Source organism: Panthera tigris, chromosome B1, assembly GCF_018350195.1.
Source record: "Panthera tigris isolate Pti1 chromosome B1, P.tigris_Pti1_mat1.1, whole genome shotgun sequence".
In the NCBI taxonomy this organism is placed as follows: domain Eukaryota; kingdom Metazoa; phylum Chordata; class Mammalia; order Carnivora; family Felidae; genus Panthera; species Panthera tigris.
Genome location: NC_056663.1, coordinates 14,269,313 through 14,286,707, shown reverse-complemented (window position 1 = coordinate 14,286,707; position 17,395 = coordinate 14,269,313). Strand labels below are relative to the sequence as shown.

Sequence of the window (17,395 nt, the reverse complement as noted above, 5' to 3'; positions counted from 1 at the left end):
GACCAATTTAATAGATCACGTGTAATCCCCATCCCTTCAACGTATAGTTTAGGTGACTATCTTCCTTCTTATTTTGTTTTTTAATTGACTTGATATAATATGAACGAGAGGCAGACGTTTGTGTAGAAGTCACTGAGATTTGCAGGCTGCTTGTTAACTCAGCAGGGCTGAGTAATACACAAGTCTATCTAAAATAATCACTATACATCATATCACTCAGTTGATTTCCTCAAAGTTACCATCAGGTCTGATTCGTCTTGCTTACTGACGTGGTCTTTCTTGGTACCTCCTCACCACCGTCCTGTCCACCACCGCAGTCCTCGGTGTCCAGAACACAGGCCGGTGTTCACTCAACACGCGATCAATGAATGTGCTTTCTGCCAATCACTACATCTGTACCGATGCCCCCATCAACCACACACTACCTCACCTTCGGGATACTAGACTTCTGCATTGAAAAGCACCTCATCTTGGCCCCGAGGACAGCTAAGACACAAACCAAAAGAATCACAGAATCTTTTACACCTCCAGGGTTGGGATTTCAAGAATCAAATCTGAGAGAACTAAGAAAATGTTCCCAAGCAGCCTAAGCGATGGCACTAACACGCTACAAATCAATTCCATACCTAGCATTCGCTTGGCTAGTTAAACACATGACTGAATTTTTGTAACTTATACGAAGACTGTCTCTGGTGGTATTTCCTTGTGCTCTCACTCTCTATTTTCCTCTGGCATAGCACCAGGCCCTCGAAGCACTAAGAATTAGACATATGGAATGCCAGGAATGTCTGATAACTATACTACCTTCAGAGATCAGCCCTTCGTCGTAAACAAAAATGCATGCCCTCTGAGCTTCGACTCAGATTCACTGTGAAGCAAGCACAAGTCATGAGGCTGAATGCTGGCAAAGGGTACAAGGTGAAGTGGGGTGGGCCGGGAAAAGTGCTAAATATAGTTCTTCATCACTGCAAAGATAAATATTGCTTCTTTATCTACAATGCTAATGAACTGAATGTGCAATGCATATTGCTTGGTTAGTTTTTAGATGAGCAACCCCTGACTTAGAAAAACAAGCACTAAAATTACTTTCTAAAATAAAACCCAGCCCGTTCACACATACGGTCATTCCCCTCTCCTTATCAGGACCTCATCTTTAGTTATTTATCCAGTTCTATAGGTGCTGGGACTGGTCAAGATGAATTAAAAGAAAAAATGCAAAACCCAAAAAGTTTGAAGAATTTGCTTTTAGTCCAAAAGAGAAATAACAACCGATTACAGCATGTTTATCTCAATTAGATTCCAATTTTTAAGGGGAAAAAAAGGTTATAAAAGAATTCTCGGAACAACTAAGGTAATTTAAATATACTAGATGTTTGGTAATATCATAGAACCTTTTTTGACTTTCCATAGCTGTGATAATTGGTATTATGATGTGTAAGAGAATATTTTTGTTCTTGGAAGATGTATACAGAACTACGTAGTAGGGAAGGGTCATAGTATCTTAACTCACCTTCCAATGTTCCAGCAAAAAAGCTAAACATAGATATAAATATAATATACACATGTATGTAAAAACAGACGAAAGGAGGATAAAGCAAATACCACCAAAGTTATTTGTCAGATCTAAGTAGAAGGTGTATGTGCATTCATTCTACTTTTTTTGTCTGTTTGAAATTTTTTTTTTAACGTTTATTTATTTTTGAGACAGAGAGAGACAGAGCATGAATGGGGGAGGGGCAGAGAGAGGGGGAGACACAGAATCGGAAGCAGGCTCCAGGCTCTGAGCCATCAGCCCAGAGCCCGACATGGGGCTCGAACTCACGGACCGTGAGATCGTGACCTGAGCTGAAGTCGGACGCTTAACCGACTGAGCCACCCAGGCGCCCCAGTTTGAAATTTTTTATAATAAAAAGGTGGGGGAACATCCTTCATTAAGGAAATTCCAATATACACAACAGACTCAATACACGTTTGCCTCTGGAACACACGCCTCTGGAACACAGCAAACGGGGTGAAAAAAGGCACAAACACAAAACGACAAAGGGCAGAGCAACGGACAAGTGCAACAAAATCTGAGGTAGTGAAAAGCAAATGGCTGGCTGAGTAGTAACCGACTTAGCAGACGCGTGAAATAGGAAACCTAATCGGCAAGAAAGCAAGCTCGGAAGCTGAGTGATCCACCCTCCAAACCCCTAACACAGTTCTGTAATTCCAGCATCGAGGACTTCAGACGTCAGGCTGGGCTGGGAGGACGAGCTGGAAGTCCGTCTGGAAGTAGTCAAAGGTTCAGCCTGCTGGTGCCCATCCTGGTCAGCAACTGCAGGTTTCTTCTCTAGACAGACTCAATCAGAGAGGGACTGTGGGCTTCCGGGCAGCTGGTATGGCAGAAAGGACGATTAAGGGACAGTCTACATACTGCCCGGCCAGCCTCCCAAGCCCCCCCACCCTACTCAGCTTGTAGAATCTTGGTAGCTAGGCTTACGTTTACGGTAGGTAGGTGACGGTGGAGCTTTTCCTGGGAAAACTAACAAGAGCGGGAGAAGAGAGCTGTTGACACGAACGTCTGGGAGTACCACAGCAGAGAGCCTGAGCTCGATAGCTACCCGGTGAAACCCGACCCACAAACACAGAGCTTCTAAAGAGCTTTAAATGCCTCATTCTTAAATAGGACTGATAGCTGTACTAGTCAGGACAAGCCAGGTGACGCTGCAGTAAAAAACAATGCCAGTCTCAGGGGCTAAACAGAACAATCACCCATTTCCCACCCGAGCCAAGTTCAAAGTGAGTCTGGATGACTCCTCTAGGCAACTGGCCTCGATAGCATGGCTCAGCCATTCCAGAACACATTCCGGGTGACTGTGGCACCTCCATCCCAAGGTTTCATGCATCTTGTGGGCAGGGAAGACATGCACATCACTTCTATTCATATTACACTGGCCAAAACAAGTCACATAAAAGCAGGGAAATTAATCCTCTCATATGCCTCGAAGGAGTTAAGAACCAGAATGACTAATATTAATTATGTCTAACATAGAAGTTAAGAACCTGTAAAATAAAAGCAGAATCTAAAACAAACACACTGGGGCACTTGGGTGGCTCAGCTGGTTCAGTGTTCAATTCTTGATTTCGGCTAAGGTCATGATCTCATGGTTTGTGAGATCAAGCCCTACATCAGGCTCTGCACTAACAGTTCAAAGCCTGCTTGGGATTCTGTCTCTCCTCCTCTCTCTCTGCCCCTCCCCCACTCGTACACATACACACACACACACACACACACACGCACGCACACATGCACACACACTCTCTCTCTCGAAATAAATAAACAAACATTTAAAACAAACATACTGAGGGGCACCTGGGTGGCTCAGTTGGTTGAGCATCTGACTTTGGCTCAGGTCATGATCTCATGGCTCGTGGGTTCGAGCCCCGCATCAGGCTCTGTGCTGAAGCTCAGAGCCTGCAGACTACTTTGGATTCCGTGTCTCCCTCTCTCTCTCTGACCCCCCCCTCACCCCCCATTCGTGCTCTCTCTTTCTCCCCAAAATAAACACTAAAAAAATAAAAAAATAAAAAAATAAAACAAACATACTGAAACAATGAAACAGGCAATGTAACGCATAGGAGAAAATTTCAATTTAGCAGACATTTCAATCAGCACCTGCAGATAGTTACAACAGATCAAAAGAAAAATATCCAGAATATTAAAACTCTTGGAAATAAACAATATGATAGTAGAAATGAACTCAATTATTAAGTGTTAGATCAAGTTAAGAAAATTTCCCAGACAGTAAGATCAATAGAAGAAGGGAAAAGACAGGAAAATTGGAGGACTGATATCTGACAGCCTGGAGTTTCAGAGACAGAAAATAAGGTATACATGAAGGAGAAGATACTATCAAAGATATAGTGCAAGAAAATGTCTCTGAATGGAATGACATAGGTTTCTAAATTTTATATGGCCCACTCAGAACCATGGTTAAGAAAAGACCTGAATCAGAGCGCAACATTGTTAAATTTTAGAACATGAAGGCAAAGAGAAAAGTCTCAAAGCTTCCGAGAGGAAAGAGGTCACCAAAAACAACAAATTAAGAATCAGAAAGGCTATCCACTAACAATAAATTTTCTGAAAAAGAAATTTAAAAAATGGATCCCATTCATAGCAGCATCAATCAATAAAATACTTAGGAATAAATTTAACCAAGGAGGTGAAAGACCCCTGCGGTGAGATTTATAAGACATTAATGAAAGAAACTGAAGAAGGCACAAGTAAACAGAAAGGTATTTCATGCTGAGAGAACTGGAAGAATCCTAACAGTGTCAATACTACCAAAAGCCTTATATAGATTTGATGCTGTCCCTATCAATATTTCAATGCGATTTTTTACACATGTAGGAAAAAACGCTCTGAAAATCTATATGGAAGCACAAAAGAGCCCGAAGAGCCAAAGAAATCCTGAGAAAGAAGAACAAAGCAGGAGGCATCACACTGCCTGATTTCAAGCTATAGCATCAAAATACTATGATACTGGCAGAAAAACAAATAGACCAGGGGAACAGAATTGAGAACCCAGAAGTAAACCCAAGCATATAAGGCTAACGAATATTTGACAAAGAAGGCAAAATACTCAGTGGAGAAAAGCCAGTCTCTTCAACAGATGGTGCCGAAATAACTTGATCTTCACATGTACAGAACGCAACTGACCCCTGTCTTAAATCACTCACAACAGTTAACTTAAAATGTATTAAAGACTTAAACGTAAGACCTGAAACCATGAAACTCCTAGAAGAAAACATGGGAATAAAGCTCCCTGACATGGGTCTTGGTAATGAATTTTTGAATATGATACCTAAAGCACAAGCAACAAAATAAAAAATAAACAGGTAGGATTTCATCAAACGAGGAAACGTCTGCACACCAAAAGAAATCATCGCCAAAGTGAAAAGACAACCTACAAAATGAGAAAAAAAAATTTGCAAACAATATACCTGATAAGGAGTTAATATCCAAAATATTGGGGAACTCATAGAACTTAACAGCAAAATCAAACAAACCACAAATAGCCCATTCAAAAAAATGGGCAGAGAACCTAGATAGACATTTTTCCAAAGAAGATCTACAAAAGGCCAACAGGTACATGAAAAAATACTCAACATCATTGGGGAAATGCAAATTAAAACCGCAATGAAGTATCACCTCACGCCTATTAGAATGGTCACCATCAAAAAAGATAAGAGATAGCAAATGCAGGTATGGATGTGGAGAAAAGGGAATCCTTGTGCACTGTTGGTGGGAATATAAACTGGTATAGCCACTATGGAGGAACCTCAAACAATTAAAAATAGAACTACCATAGGATCCAGCAATTCCACTTGTGGGAATATATACAAAAGAAATGAAAACACTAATTCCAAGAGGTGTCTGCACCCCTATGTTCATTGCAGCATTCTCTACAACAGCCAAGACATGGAAACAACCTAAGTGTCCATCGATATATGAATGGATAAAGAAGCTATGGTATACACGTACAACGGAATATTATTCAGCCTTAAAAATTGAGGAAATTCAACCATTTGCAACAACATGGATGGACCTTGAAGATATTACGCAAGTGAACTAAGTCAAACAGAGAAGGACAGACACTGGACAATTTCACTTATATGTGGAATCTTATAAAACAAACAAATTCATAGGAAAAGATCATACTCGTGGTTGCTAGAGGCCAAAGGTGTGGGAAGGGGGAACTGGAGGACGGTGGTCAAAAGGTACGAACTCCCAGTTATAAGACAGATAAGTTCCAGGGATGGAATGTACAATATGGTGACTATAACTAGCACTGCTATATGATATACAGAAAAGTTGCAAAAAAAAAAAAATAAATACGAAGAATTCTCATCACAAGGAGAAATTTTCTTTTTTCTATTTTTTTATCATATGCATATCAGATGATGGATATTGGTTGAACCTTCTATAATTATTTCACAATAAATATCATGTTGTATACCTTCAACTTACAATTATTTCTCAATGAAACTGGAAAAGCAAGAATCAGAGTCATCAGACTTCTCAAACACAAGACTGAAAGCTACAAGTCAGTAGAGCAATATCATCAGATTTTTGAATGCAAATTATTTCCAACCTGGAATTATATCCCCAGCTAAAATATCAATCAGATATGAGAGTAGAGTAATTTGGCATTTTCTGAGATGAGAAGCCCCAACAAATTCATCTCTTATGGCCCCTTTCTAACAGAACTCTACCAAAATGACAGAAGAAACCAGGAAGACTGGGATCCAAAAATTAAAATATCTAGCACAGGTAAACGACAAATGAAATCTATGATATGACAGTAAATGGAGATCCCATAAACATATGACATGTGTAGCAGTTATAGTGATAACCAGTCTGAAGTGGAGACCAAGAACAGAAGGAGGCAGGAAGTTTGAAACCAAAAGAACATCTGTTGTGTTTAAATGCACTGAGAGGAGCTTTATAATTTTGGCAGCTACTTGGTGGAAGGGACATAGAAAATAGAACCAATGGGTAAAAAAAAAGAGATAATTATTAACCATAGGAAAAAAAAACACAAAGGAAATTCAATTCTATTACACTAGATTGGTCATCCAGAAATAATATTTACATAGTCAAATATGTAAACACTGAATACTGATTTCTTTACAAGGCTACAGAATACTCTGAGATGATGAGGGGAAAGGAAGTGTGTGGGTGCAGGAAGGGCACCGGTAAGAGAGGTGAAGCCTCATCCAGAGCAGAAAGTTGATTCTCAAAACCTACAACTAAAAAATTAAGACATATAAATATGCTATTTAAAAACAGAGGTAGGGGGCTCCTGGGTGGCTCAGTCAGTTAAGCATCAGCCTCTTGATTTCGGCTCAGGTCATGATCTCACAGTTGATAGGTTTAAGCCTGCTTGGGATTCTCCACACTCTACTGACAGTGTGGAGCCTGCTTGGGATTCTCTCTCTCTCCCCCTCTCTCTGCCCCTCCTCTGCTCTCTCACGCTCTCTCTCTTTCTCAAAATAAATAGATAAACTTTAAAAATTAAATAAATAAAAAATAAAAACACAGAGGTAAATACCAAAAGAAACCATTAAATATCCACATGTGTAGTTGACTCTGGGGAGAATCAGGTGTGGGTGCGAGGAAGTCGATCAGGAGACCACAAACTTATTTTGTGTTTATTAATCACTTACAGATATAACTTGGATTGAAATAAAGTTGTAAAATCTCCCATAAGTTTCCAACTTTAATTTCAAAAGTCTGAAACCTTTCTCTATTGTCTCTATTTACTGATTTCAGATGTATCTCTAAGTAAATTTCATATAAATTGATAACATTACATTTGCTCGGAACTTACGTACAGTAGACTTTTTGGAACTCGAAAGCACATAACCTAAACATCTGAAAATCGTGCCAATGCGGTCTTTTAGTATAAACCAAGTTTTAGTGACTCTCAAATAAAATAGAAAATACACATCATATATCTTTTTCTTCTAGTTTTTATTTAGAAGCCTGTTACGTGCAATACACCATTAAGAGATATCAAATAATATATATGGAAAGTATTCCATGAACTGTTAAAGCACAACCCTAATGCTTTTATTTTCATTTTTGAACCCTTGACTCTGTTCTCAAAGAGGCTACAGTCTAACTGGGAAGATAAAGCACACACAGAAATAGTATCACATAAGGCGGTCTGTGCTGAGGACCGCGTGAATGGTATGAAAAAATGAAGGCAGTTTAGAAAAAGATTCCATCTGGATGCATCTGAAATGGTGGGTGTCATGCTAAGCTCTCATCAGCTACTTCTCTCTCCCCATTTAAGAAGCAGAAATACACATTAATTTGAAGGAATCCCTCTTCTTAAATGTCCTAATAGGCGACCATTTCTCTGCTCCATTATGTCTACCACGCTCTCAAAAAATCAAATAAAAAAATCAGTATAAGTGAAAAACTATGCCCCAAAAGCGCCTTTCAACATCCGAGGCTCCAGCGTTCCCCCAGGAGGACTTGCTCTGAGTTCCCCTGGTCCCCGCCTCTTTGCAGTACTCTACCAGGCCCCAAACCTGGCCGACGTGCTTTCCTCCCCGCCTCAACTACCCCCCCCCCCACCCACGCATTCTTCCAAATGACAAAAACTTCAGGACCTCAGAGCTGAAAAGTTTGCCCATGGAAGTCCTGCAGCTATTGTCAGATATCTGGAGATCACACTCATGGAAGGTTTTAGAATGTTTTATTTCTATACCTTTCGAGCCTCAGGCTGGCCTGGCTAGCTCATCCCCCGTTGTGACTTCAAGCGTCTGCCTCCTGAATCTGACGTTTTAAGACAGATGACAGATCAAAGAAGACCCACTATTTTCTACAGTGGAAACCATTCTCTGGCCAAGGCCATAGCAACTGCTAATATGTCTTTGCCTTTCTGAGTTTCTAATAAGCATCTGGAATATGCATCTGGAATAAACCTCTCACCATTATTTCTGCTGCAGCTTTGTGCTTGTTTTGTCCAACAAAGCTACTATTCCTTCTCTTTTTTTAAAGTTTATTTATTTATTTTGAGACAGAGAGAGAAAGAGAGAGAGAGAGAGAGAGAGAGAGAGAATCCCAAGCAGGCTCTGCATTGTCAGTACAGAGCCCAAAGCGGGGCTCGAACTCACGAACAATGAGATCATGACCTGAACCCAAATCAAGAGTCGGGTGCTTACCCTACTGAGCCACCCAGGCACTCCCAAAGCTATTATTCTCTAAGTAACTTGAAAAACCTAGTTCCCAAAGAAAATAAAACCATCCTTTCAAAGTATGCTTTCTTTTTGAAGCTCTAAGTGATGTCTGTGAGAAACTACTGATTTTATAGCGACTTCTACCTGATTGTTCACACTATATTAAATAAGCCAGAATCAGGTTCCAAGAGTGTTCCTGGGATGAAAACCTAATTTTACATGATACGTTTATTTGATGATTCAACTAATGGCTTACAAGAGAAAGTTGTAGCACTTCATATAACACTTCCGTTCTTTATATCAAGTCTTGAATCTCCAAAATTACTTCCTTTACCATAAATATTATGTGATATACACGATCAGGCTTTTACGCATGAAAATATTCACCCCACTGCTTGGGTATACACCATGGTCATTCCAAACGTATTTTCTCCGGATTTCTCTGATGGACATCCAAAAATATAATGATAAAAAAAATTAACTTTCCATAAAGCATAAAAAAAATACACAAAACATGCTTTTGGTCCTTCCTCAGACCTTTACAGCTTTATAGTAACACATTTAACCTCAATGAGTATCAGTCATGATTGTGTCTAATTAGAGCAAAATAAAGTTCTCGCATGCCAATGATTTGTAAGCCTGTCCTTATTTGATCAATTTTGCTAATTTTAATATTTCCAAGTGTTTTTAAAAATAGAAAGATCGAGACTTTATGACGCTTTATGCTGTTGCTGTAAAAGATAACATTTCATAATGAAAGATATTTTTTAAAAATTCTTGCATTTCTACCCAAGCCATAATTTAAAATCCTGTTTCAATGTGTGAAAATGGTACTTACTGCCCTTGCTCTTAATTTCTGTCCTTAATGATTTCTACTATAGGTAGCATGCGCTCTGACACCCGGGGACAGACGAGAAGCAAATGGCTTCACAATCTCCCTTCTTAATGTCTGCTTTCTTCAAGGAATTTCTAGGCACTCGACATTTTAAAAAGTAGGCTTCAACATCCTTGAAGTAGAGTAGACGTCTTTACTTTATCACAACTAAGCCGAGACACGATGACATTGGTATCACTGGGCTAGACGTTATCACAGAGGCCCCAGAATACAGCTCTACAGTGAAGTACTCACTACGCAAGAAATCGGGGTAGAGAGGATCTATCTCTGCCCATAGCTCACTGGCTCGAAGAGCTTAAACACTTAACAATCTCTTTGACTGTTAAGTTTTCTTCATCTGTAAAACAACAGGCTTTGATTCAAAGTCAACTCACGCTCTAAAGTGTAATGACTTTTTGGATTCTGCAATATTCACTGCAGATTGTAGTAATTCAGATCTCATTTTCCCACGGACTTAGATAGAAATATATACGATCCTTAATTGGCAGGGCCCCTAACAATTTTGTTTTAAACCCCCGTGCCCCCAAAAGAGCCCTTTACTCTGTCTGGAAGGAAATACGAAGATCTTTATAAATCTTAAGAGAAAAATTGTTCACTCATTCCCGTGGCCAGCTACATAAAATGCAAGGTATACATGTGGTCTGGCATTCAGGTATACCCAGAACCTCAACGGGCCTTCCCAACTTTTATCTCTAATAATTCCCTTTCCTGTTCCCAAAGCTCCAAACTGAACACCAAAGCCTTCCCATTGCCCATGTTTTTTTTTTTTTATTCATGGTACTATCCTTACCTAGAGACTGTTCTCTGTCTCCACAAAGTCAAGTTTTACCTAATTCTCAAGCTAGAGGGACCCTATAACTTATCATCTCAACTGGGACGATTTGACAGTGAAAGGGGATGTTAATTGGGTGGGACAGGAGGACGCCAGGAATCTATGTATCTCTTTTCAATGGTCATATCTTGTATATTTGAGCAACATGTATAACAGGTTTTATCTCTCTTACCAGTCTGAGTCATGAAATAATTCAGCATTATACTCCCCTCAAGGTCTAACATATATAGTAGGTGCTCAGTAAATATCTGATGAATGGCTGAGCTCCTAGGTATGTCTAAATCTGGTATAGTACATTAGGTTCTTTCAAGTCGGTTGCATACGTTCTAAAATCAGCGCCATAGTTCACACATAGAAGAACCACACTCCTTGGCCACGCCAGAGAGCCATCTCCCTCGGAAATGGCCACGTTCACACACTATGGTGGTTCGTCCTGGTATGAAACTTCCCTTCTGCCAAATTCACATACGGTGTCATGTGTTGGGACAGATTCCCTATCACCCACCACCTGGTGCTTTGGTAACAGCTACACGTCTAAGCCTGAATCGAGATCTACAGAATTCTGTTTCCAATCTGTGAGGAGATGTTTCATGAAGAGCCTTGTTCTCCCTTGGCAGTCTTACACCTCAGGATTAAGAGCTGGGAGATTACTTCCTATCCAATAGGCTTCTGACCGCCCTGAATCCCGAAGTATTTCATCCATTCCTTTCTTAGGATATTGACTAATTTCTAGTGATACATTCTAGACACTGTGGGGTCCAGATCTGTACTCGCTGATCTTTGTATCCTCCGAGCGCCCAGAATAACATACATAGTACTCACTCAATGAATATGGGCTGAATTAATTTTAAATCGATAAGTAAGTAACTTGAAATTGTGCGGCAGCCTTACTTACGTGGAAAGGAAGAATTTCCGTGGCCCTGCTGAAACGTGCTTCAGATATACAGTGAGTCACGCCTGCTTTGTCCATGTACAAAAATCCCATGAGATAGATATGATGAGTCCTCATGGTACAAAACACTCTATGGTTCAGAGAAATGCAGAGCACCGTCCAGAAAGAGCTGCTAAGTGATGCGGCAGCTCTTAAATCCACACATTCTGACCATAGGACTATCTCGGTTCACACAGCCACACGGCAATGAACTTGACAGATTTGGCATGCATGTAACAGGAGGTGTTACCAGTCGATAGCTACTCTCATCCCCGAGTGCCACAGGCTACAACAGAAAACGGCTCCCAGGGTCTTAGGCGTTTCTATTAATTTTCTGAAAACAAAGGGAGAGAAGCTTTCGTGATCTGCTTTCAGATACAGACAGACCTAGCTATGTCAGAGTCGGGTAAAAAGAGAAAAATTAAACCACAACTGAGAGAAATAAGGAATTTAGAAGCAGAAAGTGTTAAGTGCCAGAGTATCAGCACGGGCACCGCATTCATCACGAGCACACGTTACAATGTCGCTACATAAACGCATCGAGCTATTTTGGGGACACAATAAAAGGGGCTCTTCATCGTGCCGAACGTCCACCTGGCGATGGACTCTGGGACTGACACAGAACGTCTTACGGATTAAACACAAGCACTTTTAAAACCTCGAACACACGTATTCTTTTGTCCAAGTATATTTCATGATACCATCTTTAAATGCCACACACAGGATTCGGATGAAAAATTAAAACTTGCGCTTTATGCCAGTATTTAAGGTCCCTTCATTACCTATACAGTTTCTACATTCTTTCTTTGTAACAGTAATTAAATTTCAGCCTCAACGGGCTCCATTCCCATTTGCTACGGGTCTGAAGGCATGAGAAGTATGTAGCATTTATATAACAGGAAGCATCTAAAAGCATTCTGCTGAGATTTCCTTCCCCCACACCCCCTTCCACACCCAGTCCTTAAACCGCCTTCAAAGGCCTGCTGCGTTCTTTAAAAATTAAACACGAGTTACTGATAGAAATAGTGCACCTATCCCGTAGTGTGTTTAGATACCACATCTCCACTACGGTTGCATTTAGCCCGGCTTCAACACCTCCTCCAGCCTAACCCCTGACCCTTAATGCTCAAATATTTTAATGCCGTGCAGGTCAAATATGCTTTTCTGTCGTTATCAGGGTGGAATTTCGGAGGAAAAGAAGAAAGCTTACCAACTCGGCTTTCCATTCTCCACATACCAAGCCCTGATCAAGAGGCCTTTCCACCGTTGGACGTGAACGTGGCTCTGACTCTCCAAGTCAGGAGAGGCCCTCCCCCGCCCCCCCCCCCCCCCCCCCCCACTCCACCTCTCTAACCCTTGCTCCCTCACCCACCTCGTATCAACTCTGCCCAACCTCGGTTTGAGTTCCCACGGGCGTTTACCCAGGACAAGTAAGAAATGGAATGTGAGGCGCACGGGCTCGGGAATGTTGGTGGACGGGATATTAGAGGTCGGGATCGTTAGCACACCGTTCCGATGAGTCTAACATTCATCAGCTATCCGTACCCTCTGGGACAGCACCTAGTAACAGCTGGCAGCACTTCTGGTTTATTAAATGTCCAAAGTGTGCCTTTTCTACAGGATACCACTGGTCAAGAAACAAATCATTATGGTAATGACAGTGTGGATGTCACCACACTGGAGGCTGTCATACACAACTGGCACATTGCCAGCTATAATTTGCCTGGCTTTTGAGCAATCTACCTATGTCCCCAGAAGCCAGTGAATGTCAAAGAATACCCAGAGGTCTGGCTCCACCGCGGGACATCCTAACGGGTGGGTCAAGCTGGCCTACCCCTGATCTTCTCTAGGACCCGTACCCACAAGAAAGGACAAACTTCTCCGCCAGCTCCGAAGCCACGTAAAACTTGCCTCCAACGGTATAGACTGGCTTCAGAGTTTCCCCCAATACTCCTGATTTTTACACAGGCAAGAATCACTAACTTAGCTGTAACTTTCTCTGTCTTTTAAAGACTCATTCCCAATCTCTTCTTTCCGTTCCCACCTCTTTCTGACCCATTAAGAAAGGGTCAAGTCACATAACGCAGAGGACACTGACCTGCATTAAGTCCTAACGCTTTCCAAGCAAAAGAAAAGGCAGTTTAAGATTATGAAACCTTACTAAATGAAATTTAGAGCAGGAAGTGAATTTCTTATATGGACCTTCTTAATTGCTGCTTACAGAAATTATTTTGTCCAAACTGCGAAAGAGAATTTTAATTTCTGTTCCATTTTCTCATTACCCTCAAAACCTCTAAAAGTACCATTTTGTTAAATTGAGTCAGTCCCAACTGAATACAGCAATCCGGTAACTGGGCTCAACAGTCCGAAGGAACACTAATTTCATTTTAGCTGAAATTAATGCAACCTGCAACATTGACCAGACCGCTCCCTCTAATCCCGCCACTGTATTTTATGATTCAATTCCAAGTATAATTACGTCGTAAAATGACAAGGCACCCAATAGCTAGGTCACTCGTCGCTTTTGCCTGATGACCTCGAAAACACCCCACGTCTCTTCCCAGAGCTGAACACATCTAAAAGCCACCCTTGCTTACCCGGAGTTAGGCTCCAAGAGCTCATCTGCGAGCCAGCCGGTCAGCGCACAGGGTGCTGACCTGGTGGGGCCCCCAGACCAGATGGCGGAAGTCTCGCCCTCACGGTTTACGGACATAAAGGTCTCTGGTCTTCCCCACCATATGGCAAGCTTTCCGCCGTCATTCCGTTCTCATTACCCTCTCAGCGGTGGACTCGGGGCCTTTCTTCCGGAGGCGAGGGAACACATTTCCCAGCGGCATGCCCGGGGCCGAGCGGGAGCGCGGGTGTGGACCAGACAGAGAGCGAGGGCTCCTCCCGCTGGCACGTTTTCCAAGACGCTCAGGTTCTGATCTCTCTGCGGCCAGGCGGAGGGGTCTGGCTGCTTCACTCTTCATCTGCTGCCACTTTTCTTCCCATCCGGAGCCCCGTCCTTCCAGCTCACCGAGGAAGCAGTCCTACGGCATGGCCCCGGCCCCTCCTGTGCCTCATGCAAGTCTCTGGCTGTCGGAGGGCTTTGCGGTGCCAGGCACTCAGGCGAGACGGCTGCTCCTCCCTGAAGCCGTCTCACCTCCCCAGGGCGCTCTAGAGAAGGACAGGGATCCAACACCGGAAACAACGAGGCCTGGTGGAGCCCAGACGAAAGACGAAGACGTCGGAAAAGGCAAAGGCCTTGATGAGACCTTGAGACTGTGGAGGAGACTCCAAGCACCTGCCGCAGGAAGCAAAGGGCCACTGAAGGCACAGCTGCACGAGGCGAAGACAGCACTGCTACGGGGCGGGGAGACGGGCAGGGAGAGGAAGACTTGACCCGGGAGTAGAGTACTTCCTCCCGAGTCAGACGACCGACACGTCCCCCGGAAAACAGCTCTGCCAACTCAACAGACCACGACAAGGACAGGGGAGGCGAGACAATGTGAGACAGGCGGCGGTAGCGGGTAGCACGTCAGCAGCTCAGCGCAGACGCTACAACAGCCGACGGGTGGTTGCCGAAGGGATGACGGCAAGGGACTTGGATCTCGAGTCCCCACGTTGCCCGCCAGTGCTGTGCAATCAAAGCGAAGGTGCCGGCCGAAATCGTGCCGAGTCATCTTCGTAATCAATGGGAGAGGCTACAACTACAACTGTTCTATGACCTTGGAAACCCGCTATTCAAAATATTAAAGGCTCTCTATTAAAATGGAGAGAGGGACGAACAAAACAGTAAAACGAATGTTGACTTAGCATGCTGTGATTTAAACCATTAGAAGCTGGGAATTAAAGTGTTTATTTCTTCGTAAGAAGCTCAAAAGTACTTGCAACAGGGCTTGCCTTCTTTAGGCTGTATCACTTAAGATACGACGAGAGAACCTTTTCCATACCTCGACAAACTGTCACACCCTTTTTTGTCTTTAATTTTTTTAACGTTTATTTATTTTTAAGGGAGAGAGAGAGACGGAGTGCAAGTGGGGGAGGGGCAGAGAGAGAGGGAGACACGGAATCTGAAGCAGGCTCCAGGCTCCGAGCTGTCGGCCCAGAGCCCGACGCGGGGCTCGACCCCACGAACTGTGAGATCGTGACCTGAGCCGAAGTCAGAGGCTTAACTGACCGAGCCATCCAGGTGCCCCGTGCCACACTCTTGCTAAGTCTGGATTGGCTGCCAACATTTTACTCTTTGTGATTTCATGATTATCTCCAAGAGCTCCTTTAACGCGAAGATATTTGGTGGCATCACTTCCTCTGGGGCATTTTGATCCTTGCCTCCTTTATGCCAAAAAACTTGCCTTCACCAGATTCCTATAGCTCCGTATCTCCAGGTGAAGAACATTTGCCTGGTCAGCTATTCCTTCTGCAACTCTGTTTCTGTTCAGCTCCAATCCCTCAAGGTTATTTGCAGAGTGTGGTAAAAGTTGCTGCCATTCTGCACATGTTAGTCACTGTTACTTATGGCTGTGATGCCTGGATGTTTTCTAATGCATGCTGTATGTCGTATCTGTTCCAAAATTCAGCTACAGAAAATGCATGATCTCCAGCTGTAGCATCAATAACCTGTCTGAAAGTCCATTTAAGGTCCTAGGTTTTATAAGAAGGAAAAAAGGAAAGAAGGAAGGAAGGAAGGAAGGAAGGAAGGAAGGAAGGAAGGAAGGAAATAAACTAGCCTCTACTGGCTGAAATAACTCCTTGGTTCACTGGCTCCATTAATGAAGTTGTGTTTGCTAGTAAAACTCAAGTTTTCCCGTCCATTCAAGTCCCCAAGAGAAGCAGGGTGGCTTGGAGCATTATCTAACAGTAGCAATCATGCTTCAAAAATTAAATTATTGTGCCTACCTCTGGACAAGAACACAATGGAAGCAAGTTTTCAAACAATGAGATTATAACCCAGGATCTTTTATTCGCCTGCCAAGTGACTGGTCGAGATGCTTCTCTGTGTTTTTTTTTAACGCTCTGCGATTCTCAGACTGGTAGATAAGCACCAGTTTTAATTTAAAGGAGTCCTTGTGTTGCCTCCTAATGCAAAAGTCACCCTGTGCCTGACTCCGTTACAGCCACTTCAAGATCTTACGTCTTTGGTGGCACAAGTTCCTGATGGGGTTGCCTTCCAGCGTGTCTCATCAACTTAAAACAGTCGACGATGGAGATCTTCAGTGGCCTTCCCTAATCCTTGCAATCTGCGATAGCTTCACCTGATGGTCCAACGTTAATCAATCCGTCCCTTCTTGGTCCTGCTGTCAATGTTCTCAAATCTTCTGATGCATCCAATTTCACGTCTAACATCATCACCTTTCATTTCTTTGCTGCACTTTCATTTTTGTTGGCCGATTCCCCCTTTCAATTATTCATCCTTATAAAATGACACGCGGGTTGGGGCGCCTGGGTGGCTCAGTCGGTTAAGTGTCCAACGTCGGCTCAGGTCATGATCTCACAGTTCGTGGGTTGGAGCCCCACATCGGGCTCTGTGCTGACACCTCAGAGCCCGGAGCCTGCTTCGGATTCTGCGTCTCCCTCTCTCTCTCTCCCCCTCCCCCGCTCATGCTTGCTTGCTCGCTCTCTCTCTCTAAAATAAATAAATGTTAAAAAAAATGTTTAAATGACCTGTGGGTTTACCACTACAACTACACATTTTGTTGTCTGTATGTGAACAGAATTAACAGACACAAAGTGACTGGTCGCTGAGAGCTGAAAAAAGGTGCTGTGCTCTGTCACTGGTCACGGTGCACATCTGTTATTTAGGCAACGATCTGCGGACTAAGCAAAGTCTATAGTACATGCGGGCACAGCTGATCGACTGGGGTGGCTGAAGTGCGAACCACGTTGCCACAGAACTGCCATCATTTAAGGAAACCATGGTAACGTACGTATGTGCGCATTACAATCATTCCAAGTGAAGACTGCCTAATTTCATTCCAAACTCGGCTTAGAAATTATTCAGGCGAGGGGTGTCTGGGAG

General features: G+C 42.9%; 1 protein-coding gene across 7 annotated transcripts in view; it reads right to left on the bottom strand.

Annotated features, from left to right (window-relative positions):
- Positions 1 to 17,395, bottom strand: part of WWC2 (WW and C2 domain containing 2) — a 208,144-nt gene that overhangs the window by 124,584 nt on the left and 66,165 nt on the right. The window contains exon 1 of one of the 7 annotated variants that reach the window (XM_042982924.1): positions 12,605 to 12,652. The exons of the other annotated variants lie outside the window; for them this stretch is intronic. The gene's annotated coding sequence lies outside the window, so the exon portion shown is untranslated. Of the gene's footprint in view, positions 1 to 12,604; positions 12,653 to 17,395 lie in introns of those variants that run through there. 7 annotated transcript variants of the gene reach the window in all.